This window comes from Martes martes (assembly GCF_963455335.1).
Source record: "Martes martes genome assembly, chromosome: 7".
Taxonomy (NCBI): domain Eukaryota; kingdom Metazoa; phylum Chordata; class Mammalia; order Carnivora; family Mustelidae; genus Martes; species Martes martes.
The window spans coordinates 134,127,663-134,139,690 of NC_137894.1; the positions used below are offsets into that span (position 1 = coordinate 134,127,663).

At 38.7% G+C, this 12,028-nt stretch overlaps 1 protein-coding gene across 2 annotated transcripts in view; it reads right to left on the reverse strand.

Annotated features, from left to right (window-relative positions):
- The window catches only part of BTBD7 (BTB domain containing 7), a 77,257-nt gene that overhangs the window by 34,518 nt on the left and 30,711 nt on the right, over positions 1 to 12,028 (reverse strand). The window lies entirely within an intron of this gene.

A 12,028-nucleotide genomic window follows, 5' to 3' on the forward strand; every position in this document is an offset into this window, starting at 1 on the left:
GCCCTACCATTCAGTCCTTTGCTCTACTAGAACACTTACACGGTAATTGCTTATTGGTACTTAGAACGAGATGCTTTCACTTATTACTTCAATCTCAGGGTCTGGCACATAGTAAGTGCTAAATGAATACAGTATAGGAGTCCTAGTGCTAATTCTATACCAAGGTCTATCTGAATCGACGGGTTATTTTCTTCCCATTTTCACCTTTATTTGCAGAGAACTCAGGCAGCTGCCATTCTCTCAGGTTTATAGAGCTATTATGATGATAAGATTTACAACACTGTATCCATCTACTTCTATTTAACTTAGTATTACTATCTACAAATTTGACATCAATATGTAGTTTAGAAGTGGGGCTACCAATGAAGACTTTAGATACTTAATATTTTTACTGCTTACACTTATAGACCAAAAAAAAATCAATCTGGAAGTTAAGATGATGTATTAGAATAACAAAGAGACTATTTAGTCACAGTTTAGCTTAGAAACTTTTCTGAACCTCTTATAATTACATACAAGCTGAGAGAGCAATAGGTTTAGAGAACCAATGTGATGCCTATGTATCTTCTAAAAGTATTTTGGTGAGTCAGTCTCAAAACTCAGCTCTGCTCCTTTTTTTTTTTTTTTAAGATTTTATTTATTTATTTGACAGACAGAGATCACAAGTAGGCAGAGAGGCAGGCAGAGAGAGAGAGGAGGAAGCAGGCTCCCTGCTGAGCAGAGAGCCCAATGCAGGACCCTGGGATCATGACCTAAGCTGAAGGCAGAGGCTTTAACCCACTGAGCCACCCAGGCACCCCTGTAATTCAGTTTTAAAAACATTTGTTAAGGCCCTCCCAAATGCAAGCCAGGCATAGTGCTTTGTGCCCACACTTCTGTGAGGGGAAAGGAACAAGTTCATTTGAAGAACCCAGGAAGAATTTATATGGTGAGTATGTGGCAGAGACAGGACTGGAGCACAGATCTGACCCCAGACTTTGTATTTATTTATAAAATACCATTAACTTTGGGTACCGTTATTTATCTGTGAACCTGAGCAAATCTCCAAGCTCTACAGGGCTGTTGTGAAGATGTAATGAGAAGATCTATGTGGTGTGCCCATCATGAAGCTAGGTGACATTCAAACATGGTTCCTTCTTATTCTCTTCTCCCTGGTATTGCATCTTGCATTGCAACTGTGTTCAAAAAATGCTAACTGGAAATCAAGTCTCTCTCTACTTCAGAATACATTGCATTTGGCAACATCACTGCAGATGCTTTTGCTATCCTTATGGTGGTCAGAGTTCAGTATACTCTTTAAATAATAAAAGCTCAGTTCTTTCTTGTCCCTGTTGCTCGAAGTTTGTTTTTTTTTTTTTTTTAAAGATTTTATTTATTTATTTGACAGACAGATATCACAAGTAGGCAGAGAGGCAGGCGGGGGCGGGAGAGACTATCCGCTGAGCAGAGAGCCTGATGTGGGGCTCCATCCCAGGACCCTGAGATTATGACCTGAGCCAAAGGCAGAGGCTTAACCCACTGAGCCACCCAGGCGCCCCAAAGTTCTGTGTTCATATCCATAATGACCTGACTATAGTATTTCATCTTTTGTCTGATTATATTAATGTCTGCAAAGTTCTAATTAAATCTCTCAGATCATGACAATAATAAACACATAATTTGCGTTGGGGAAGAAAAACAAAACAAACCAAAACAAGCAAGTCTTCCTGTTTCTTCATTTCTCTCAACTGTAGCATTCTTGGGATTTTAGTATGACAGAGAAAAGATTTTGCTTATTGTTGAGAAAGGCTTCTAATTGTCCTCAGATTAAACTTTATGGCTTCAAAAGATTAACAGCTTGACTGGCTTCCAAGAATATGTTAAATTCAACTGATATCCTATTACATATCAATGGGCAACAAAAGAAAGAGTTGATGAGACTGTATTTGAAATTTAACTTAACACTGAGTTTAATGGTATGGAATTATACACCATTTAGACCATCTCTAAACTTTTTTTAAAAAATTATGCTTCATATTTATCTCCTAGATTGAGATTAAGCATCTTAATTTTATTTGCAACTTCTATGGTTAAATGTTTATTACACACACCCCCTTTTAAAAAGAAAAAGTTACTCAGTTTTCATAGACATTAAAGATAACTCAAAATATGTAACTCACTGAATTCCACCTCTGAAACTAACAATTCAGTATATGTTAATTAAACTGAATTTAAATAAAAAATTTTAAAAATGTAACTGAGAGTCTACTAAGAGCAAAGTACTGGGTTCTTTGAGTGATTTAGATGATGAAGATCTGATCTTGTCTTTAGGGAGTATATAATACACTAGATGATAGAGGAAATGAGAGAGGTACACAGGTAATTCCAGAATAAACTGGATGTAAGAACCTAAAAGAAAAGTAAAAGGGTTTTAGAAATTTGCAGGAAGTAGAGAATACTTTTAATTTAGAATGCCTAAGACAAAACAAAGGAAAAGTAGCATGTGAATTTGGTCTTAGAGAGTATGGTAGAACTTGGGACATTGAGTGGTCAGAGGCAAAGATCTTCTAAGACCACAGAAAAATGTGAGCAGAGGCTCAGAGGTGGAGGGTTTGTAGCATATATGAAAAACAGTTTAAGTTCTAAAATAAAAATGCAATAAAATATTACAATTTAGAGCTCTACTCATAAATTTTGAGTAAAGAATTTTTTTTAAAAGATTTTATTTATTTATTTGACAGAGATTACAAGTAGGCAGAGAGGCAGGCGGTGGGGGGGTGGGGTGGGGGCGGGGAAGCAGGCTCCCCGCTGAGCAGAGAGCCCGATGCGGGACTCGATCCCAGGACCCTGAGATCATGACCTGAGTTGAAGGCAAAGGCTTTAACCCACTGAGTCACCCAGGCGCCCTTGAGTAAAGAATTTCTTAAGCGCTAAGTGTCATTATGATTAGAGATGTATAATTTGAGAGTCGTCTGAACCGCCATTCCTGAACTGAGATTAACTCTTCATCTATGTTGTATAGTTAACTGAAATCTACATTTTCTACTCTGGTCTGTGGATAATGGTCTTTAACTTAGCTCCATTATTCTCTAGGAAGTATATTCAGACTAAATTGCTAAGAGGAAACAACTGCAGACAGAAGCATAATAAACTGCCAGTTCAACTGAACTGAGATAGAAGAAGAATGTCAACACAGAGACAATGGAGAGGATGGGAAGAGGGAGGAAGGGCTTAGTGAGTCGGGACAGTTAGTCTCTACTACTTTGTATTTGTTTCAAGTCACACACTCTAGAAATCCGACCAAGTTGCAAAGGAAAAAATTAGGTCATTGCTTTCAGTTGTTTCTCTGTTAGATTTTTTAATTCAATAAAATATAATCACATGCATTATGACTAAAAATACAGGTAATGCATTACAGAGTCCAGTTTGGAACTAATGTTTTAATTTTCATATTCCATAGAGTAAAAAAATACATTTTTAATCAAGATGAAAAAATAAAATCTGTGGTTTAAAGTGTTCTACTGTAAAATGCCCTGAACTGGAATATACACATAGATATTGGTGCTAATTCCGAGCTATTTTATTCTAAGGTCAACAGTATTTCTAACAAGGAAATGTAAATTCTTTATGGTAGGCCCACAGTTGTTAAAATTCATGAGAAAACCTACAGTTCTCCTAAAAATTAGATTTTTTTTAAAGATTTTATTTATTTATTTGACAGAGAGAGATCACAAGTAGGCAGAGAGGCAGGCAAAGAGAGAGAGAAGCAGGCTCCCCACTGAGCAGAGAGCCCAATGTGGGGCTCGATCCCAGGACCCTGAGCAGCTCAACCCACTGAGCCACCCAGGCGCCCCTAAAAAGTAGATTTTTACTCAAAAAATTAGAACTCAATATATATTCTCACCATGGTACTCACATTTTCAGAGGTGTTTACACAGTGTAGTGTATGCTAAAATCATCATGAAAGTCAATGACCAAACACCGGGTCCTTCTTTTGAGATTCTTCTAATCTAGCCATCTATTTTAGAATTTTACACACTGGTCTTTTTTACTATAGGTACTGTTACCACCCAGGTTTCCAAGCTGTAACCATAGAAAACAACTCTAGCTGGCTTAACAGAAAAGGGATTTATGTGAAAGGATACATTGTTAGCCCACAATGGCTGAGAAAGTTGAAGACCAGATTCAGAAAACAAACAAGAGCAGAGGAAGGCTGTAGAGTGAGGACTATATTAGGGAAAGAGCCTAGTGGGTACCACAGGCTGCTCTGGGCCCCTGGCGACCACACCTCCTGCTTTATACAGATGGTGGATGCCATCAGTGGCAGTGGACATCAGTGGCATCAGTGCCACTGACTTCTCTCTCCTTTTCCATGAGACGTTGTTGCTCCTACCCTGCTTATACAAAGAATTCTCTAAAGTCCTTGCTTTTCTGTGCTATCAGTTTCCAATTCAAAGAGCCCAGGCCATGTGTTTAAACATTAACCACTGAGAAGGCTGAGAAAACAAGTATTTGACCTTTTAGGTTTTTACACTGGCGGGTGGGTTCTGCCCTCCATCGAGATCTGTGAGGAATTTCAAAACTAGGAAGAAGGTCGTAATGCTGGCAGCCAAAAAGTCAAATAACTGATACAGGAACACTCACAGATTCAGGAAAGAATGGCCTACTCAGTACAAAGCCCTCTATTCTCTGGCTAAGGGCTCTGAAGCAAAGTCTGTGGTCACCTACCCAGGTCCCTGCCCCTAAAGCTTTTAAATGTCTTTGCTGGGCCCACATTTCCCTGACTTACTCCTGCCCAAGTGGTTCAGCACATATCAGGCTCATCGCTGAGACTCCTCGCAGCTGATGCTTTGATAACTAGTCTGCTGTTCTGTTTTTACAACTAGGCCACAGTGGCCTCCCACCTTCATCCCTCAAAAGTGGTTCTCATACTGCTCCCCTCTCTTACCATGCACACATTTCAGGGCTTGGGATCAGAAGAGCTGGTATGAGTCACAACCTTATCATTCACAACCTCAAGAGAAGGCTTGTTATTCATCTCTGAGCCCCACCATACTCACAGGTTGTCAGGGAGACCAATTGAACGAAAGTAAAAGCCCTTTGTAACCTAAAATGATAAGCATGATTTTACTAGTTAACATTCTTCTTTTTTTAAGATTTATTTGACAGAGATTGAGAGAGCACAAGCAAGGGGAGCAGTAGATAGAGGGAGAGGGAGAAGCAGGCTCCCTGCTGAGCAGCGAGCCTGATGTGGGGCTCAATCCCAGGACCCTGGGATCATGACCTAAGCCAAAGGCAGCCACTTAACCTACTGAGCCACCCAGGTGCCCCACTACTTAACATTATTGATAGATATGAAAAAACCCTGGTTCTTTAGGATTAAGGGCCATCCTGTCTAAGTCTCTCTGGTTTTTCTGAGCACTGATGTCGTATCTTTATTGTACTAAAAATTTAATTTTGTAATCAAAGCAGCATATGCTGATGATCTAAAAAGTCTTGTGGCTCGTAGTAATAAAAAGCTTACTCTAGGAAGGAAAAAAATGAAACAAGATAGGATCAGGAGGGAGACAAACCATAAAAGACACTTAATCTCACAAAACAAACTGAGGGTTGCTGGAGAGGGTGGGGGTATGGAGAGGGTAGTTGGGTTATGGACACTGGGGAGGGTATGTGCTATGGTGAATGCTGTGAAATGTGTAAGACTGACCATTCACAGACCTGTACCCCTGGGGCAAATAATACATTATTACATGTTAATAAAAATAATTAATTAAAAAAAGTTTATTCTAAAGACAAAACCCCCTGCCCTATGTCTTTCCTCTTCCCAGTTCTGCTCCCCAAGGCAATTCCTCTCAATTCTTTAGTTGTTTCTTCTGGTATTTACCTCTCTGTATTATAATTTTTATTAAATCATCGCTTCTCGGCCTTTTGGCTAAGATCAAGTGTATAATTTTTATTAAATCAATATTCAGTATTCATATTTAAATACTGCTTACTGTGAGCCAAGCGGCATACCAGAATTATATTTTCTTCTATATGTAATTTAAAATTTTTCTTGGAGCTATTTTTTTCTTCTTTTTTCACTCCCTTCATTTTCTATAAATCTACTGTTAATTTTTCATAAAAGCACCAAAAGACCCATGAAATCTCTTTCAATGTCCCTTGTCATTTAATGACAAAGGCTCCGTTCCTGGAGCCTTTCGCCTTCCTGGTCCAGTCTAGATGTGAAGCCTGCTAGACCTACTACATGCACGGGATTTAGGATTTCCCTTTTTTATTTCCTGTGTTTGACGCCATTTCCTGGATCCCACACTTCTTCATTCTTGGTTCACTTCATTTAGTGGAACACATCCTTAGTAACTTCCTCAGTAAGGGTGCAGGAGAGATCAGTTCTTTGAGGCAAGACTGAAAAAAAATGGCTTTATCTAGCTTTACACTTGATTGACAGCTTGGCTAAATATAGAATTTTGTGTTGAAAATAATTTTCACCAGCTTTTTCAAAGGCACTGTGCCACTGTATTACAGCATTCGGCTGCTGCTACTGAAAAGCTCAATACAATTCGGAGTCCTGTTTCTTTGTATGGAACCGAATTTTTTGAATCTTTTCTTTTTCCCTAGAGTTCCCTACAGAAACAGATAAAACTTTTTTTTTTTTTAAGTATGTCCCATGCCAAAGGCTGGAACTCACAACCCCAAGTCAAGACCCAAGTTGAGATGAAGAGTCGGACGCTTAACCAACCAAGCCATCTTAACCAACCAACCCAGGATAAGACTTTTTAATACAAAAATTCCTTTAGTACTTTAGCAGTATTTCTTATATTACTCCTCAGATACTGGCTTCTCTTCCATTTTCTCTGGTATGTTTCTAAAACCACCACTTGTTAAACTGTTATACCTTCTGGACCAATACTATAAGTTTTCTTATTTGTCTCCACTGTCGTCCACCTCTCTGTTATTTGTTTTAAAGGTTTCTTCAATTTCACCTTTCAATCCTTCTATTAAATTATTTTTCATTTCTGCTACCTTATTTCCAAGAATTCCTGTCTTTACTCTTATAGTATCCTATTTATGTCTCATTGATTCAACAGAGCACTCTCTTACATAAGTGCATTTTGCTTCTTCTTTTTTTTTTTTTTTTTAATATTTTATTCATTTATTTGACAGAGAGAGCACAAGTAGGCAGAGAGGCAGGCAGAGAGCGAGGGGGGAGATGCAGGCTCCCTGCTGAGCAGAGCGCCTGATGCAGGGTTCAATCCCAGAACCCTGAGATCATGACCTGAGCCAAAAGCAGAGGCTTAACCCACTGAGCCACCCAGGCGCCCAGGCATTTTGCTTCCGTTGAAGTTTTCTGGTTCCTGCTAATACTGTTCTTTTTGTTCTGACCTCTGTCTCAATTTGGAAGCTTTCTTCAAATGTCCAGTGACCCTTAGATGGGTTTTCGTATTTATGAATGCAACACTGAACTGCTGTGTGGAAGCTCTGTTGCAAAAGCAGGACTGCTGACCATAGTCTTCTAGAAAAACTGGAAGACAAACTGGTCTTTTCACCACGTTAACTTCTGAGCATAACTTCATCATGGAACTCCACGACATCAGTCTCCATCAGTCTATATGCTCTTGGGCTGTTCACCATTTCTAGATTTTTTACCTTGTATCTGCCTGGCATGGACTAGAACAGGGGAATGGGAGTGATTTTTGTCATTTACTTTGTAGGCTTTGACATAAATTCAGATTTCAACCTTGTGCTTTACCCCACACCCCCACCCTCCCTCTTCGTAGCTATTTCCAGATTTGAAATCTTTCTAGTTTGATTTCTTTAGAAAATAAAGCTCAAGGTTCCTTGTGTTTGTTGGGGGGTGGGTAGAGAAGGGAACTGAAGGGGCAGGTTAGGATTTGCCAAGTGGCACAAGTGATACTGATACAAAGAACAGACAGATGCACCACTGAAACAAAATGGAGAAAGTACTGACCCAAATATACTCGAGAACTTAAAAAAAGGCAGCATAAATCAGAAGAGAATATGGATGTTTAATAGAGGGTACTCAGAAAACCAGCTCACTATATGGAGTAAAACAAAACCCCATTCCTTTCTGATACCATCTCTAAAGGTGAATTCCATGGTGGGGGGTTGGGGAGGTTGATCCATTCAGTTTTCAGACTTAAAATCAAATCTCCGTTTTCAGTGGCCGCACTTATCCCTTCTTCCCAGAGTACTAAGTACCCCCTTTACAGGCTCTATTACAGACCTCTCCTCCGTTAAGTCAGTGATCAGTCCTTATCTGCTTTCCAGCTTCCAAAAATTTCAGTATCCTTTCTCCACTGTTGTTGTCTTCTCGGTTATCTTTGTCCTTGAGGGCTTATATTTGTTTTATTCCTTCATTATGTCATTAGGGCTTTGGAGGAGCCAGAAATACACTTATGTTTAATCTGTTATACAGGAAATCAAGTGAAATTAAAGCTTATCCTAAAATGCCAGGTCAGTAAGTTGAGGCCCCATTACCTATTAACTGACTTCCCTAATAGTGACTGCCTACTTGTCTGAATAAAATGCATTCTCAGTGTAGGCCAGGAATGTGTGCTTTTATCCAAACCATTCTGGCTGTCTGCCTATACCGCCTCTTTTTATGATGCTCTTGAACCTGTTAAATCACCTCTCCATCTTGAAGGACACATTTAGTCTCAAGGTCCCAGCCTCCCTTGACAGATTTTGTTTCTTTTTAAAACTGGCTTTAACTTTTGAAGTTAAATCTAATTAGGAATAAAAAGTAACAGTCATTAATTCTGAGAATAAGGTCCTACCGTCAAGCTGCCCAACAGGCTAGTCTCACAGTGTTCCTTAAAGTTAATAAGCCCTCATCTGAATCATAGAACACAGATGATTTTGGTGACTATTTTCTTAATTCTCTCCAAAATGGTACATACTATTACCATGCTGGATGTAACAGAGAGCTGCTAATTCATTACACACAATAGATGCCTCATAGTATTACCGGCTTAATCTGCTTGTAGAACCCCAGCTGAGAAAAACCAATTGTATTATGACAAATAACCAGATATTTATGGATAGTCTGACAAGTGGCATGTACCATCTCACGAGTGATAAAATTATAAGAAAATTTTAAAATCAGTAATAACCAAGTAAAAATCTGCAAAATATGCTTAGTATTAGGTTTAATCAATAGAGTTATAAAATTATTTTTTCGCATATAAGAAGTTTTATATTTTTAAATATTTTATTTTATTTTTTAAAAGATTTTATTTATTTGACAGAGAGAGAGAGAGCACAAGCAGGGGGAGCAGCAGAGGGAGAGGGAGAAGCAGGTTCCCTGCTGGGCAAGGAGCCTGATGCAGGACTTGATCCCAGGACCCTGGGATCATGACCTGAGCTGAAAGCAGAGGCTTAACCATCTGAGCCACCCAGATGCCCCTTAAGATTTTATTTACTTGTCAGAGAGAGAGAGAGCACACAAGCAGAGCGGCAGGCAGAGGGAGAAGCAGGCTCCTTGCGGAGCAAGGGACTCAATCCCCGGACCCTGGGATTATGACCTGGGTCGAAGGCAGACAATTAACAAACCGAGCCACCCAGTTGTCCCACCCCTCCTTTTTTAAAAAAAATTTTATTTATTAAAAGTTAGTTTTAGAAAACAATGTGATAGTGAATGAAATATGTTCTGATGATTATCATTTAACGCTAATATTTATGGAATGCTAACTATGTATCAGGTGCCAGTCAGAGCACCTAACATACATTATTTCCTTTAACCCTCATAATCCTACTTTACAGGGTTACTATTCTTATTTTATAAATGAGAAAACAGAAGCTTAGAAAGGTGACTTGCTCTGAGGTCAAACACATTAAAACATGGTAGTGAAGGATTCAAATCCAGTTTGTATGGTTCCAGAGCCTGAGCTCTTAAACTTCATGGTATACAATTCCTCTCTAAGTGACCAAATATTCTCCTTCCCACAGAAATGGGGTAAAAATTATCCTGAAGGCATGGTCTGTTATAAACACTAATATGAACAGTATCATAGGCATAGGGGAAAAATAAGGCCTACATGGAGTGCAAAAATCAAAACACCAAATAAGCTAAACTCTGTATTTTGAATACTGAAAGGAAACAGAGAGCCATGTACACCCAGGTTTAAGGGAATATATTTATATATATTTATTTATTTTACAGTAACCAAGACTAAGGCAATACAAGGAGTGTAATTTTATATCTTTAAATATATTAAAATACAATTTCTAGCTAAATGATAAAAAAAATATTTAAACTCACTTAATATAAAAAGAACTCTAGACTAAGTATTACCTAAGAGCCAAGAGAGCTGCCTCACAATTTTACTTTTCACTCAAAACTTAAAGCAACAAATCCCCAAAGAACTGTATTAGGGGATGTTTTCCCATTTTTCAAAAACAGCAAAGTGGGGCGGCTGGGTGACTCAGTTGGTTAAGTGTCTGTCTTCAGCCGGAGTCACGATTCTAGCGTCCCAGGACTGAGCCCCACATCGGGCTCCCTGATCAGTGGAGAGTCTGCTCCTCCCTCTGCCACTTGTGCTCTCTCTCAAGTAAATAAATAAAATCTTAAAAAAAACCAAACGCAGCAGAATATATAATACACTTTGGTTTCTTATTATTTAAACATGTCAAAAAACAAAATCAATTTGAGAAACAGGTTGTTACACCTTTTGAGCAATGTCACAACCTTCAAATTTTTCTGTAGAGGCATTTTCTGACAAATTTGGTTTTATAGAGTAGTAGTAGGTCAAGCTGCTAGGTTATTATTATTATTATTATTATTTAAGATTTTATTTATTTATTTGACAGAGATAGAGATCACAAGTAGGCAGAGAGGCAGGCAGAGACGGGGAAGCAGGCTCCCTGCCGAGCAGAGAGCCCGATGGGGGGCTCGATCTCAGGACCCTGAGATCATGACCTGGGCTGAAGGCAGAGGCTCAACCCACTGAGCCACCCAGGAGCCCCAAAGCTGCTAGGTTATTTTTGAAACGTTATTTTCCTATAGTCTGACATCAAAATAGCCTATTATTATTTTTTAAAAAATTTTTAGAAGATTTTATTTATTCATTTGACAGACAGAAATCACAAGTAGGCAGAGAGGCAGGCAGAGAGAGAGAGGAGGAGGAAGCAGGCCCCCTGCTGAGGAGAGCCCGAGGTGGGGCTCAATCCCAGGACCCTGAGATCATGACCTGAGCCGAAGGCAGAGGCTTAACCCATTGAGCCACTCAGGCGCCCACCTATTATTATTAATGTAATGATTCTTGTTTTAAACGGGTAAAAACATTTTAACAACATTTTAGTTGTGGTAACAAAACTAAATTAGTACTATCACTAAAAAGATAATGGTAAAATACGACTTTTAAAAATACTTTATGTAACAGAAATCTCAACTTTTTTTCACACAGGTTTATCAGTGCCGCCTTCTGTATAATTCCTCTCGTGTAATTCATTTCTTACTGTTATTTAGCTGGAGCTTTTATTTCTCAAAGTCCTATTAATTTGTTGATTAAGCCATACAACACACATTTTTATTTTCAAGTTAGAAAAATGTATGTAGTTTTCATTATTTCTTAGTTCATTAAATTCCTGTCTTTTGCCCCAGCCATTAACATTGCCTTCTGACTGGCAACTTCTAATGTTCTTTTAGCAAATACTCATTAGCTAAATTTCTCAAGTAATTTCATGTCATATAGCTTGTTTGTTTGTTTGTTTGTTTTTTAGCATATGGCTACCAAAAGCAAAGAATGCGTTCTTCAAGACCACAAATTCCCTTTGTTCCATGTGGAAGGTCTCTTTCCACCTCTGAAATGTTAAGATTCTAATGTTTACCAATAGATATATAATTCTTTTAATGCTACCTTCACATATTCATTTGCCTATAACCCAAAAAATGTGCTTTCCCGACCTAAAAGTTTTAGTTTAGATTAAATGAAGAAGGCTCACGAGTCTAGCGCTGACCGTGCCTTACACACCGTAGGCTGTTGCTGGATGTAGGAGTTGAGTTTGAAAAGAAGATACAGAATATTTA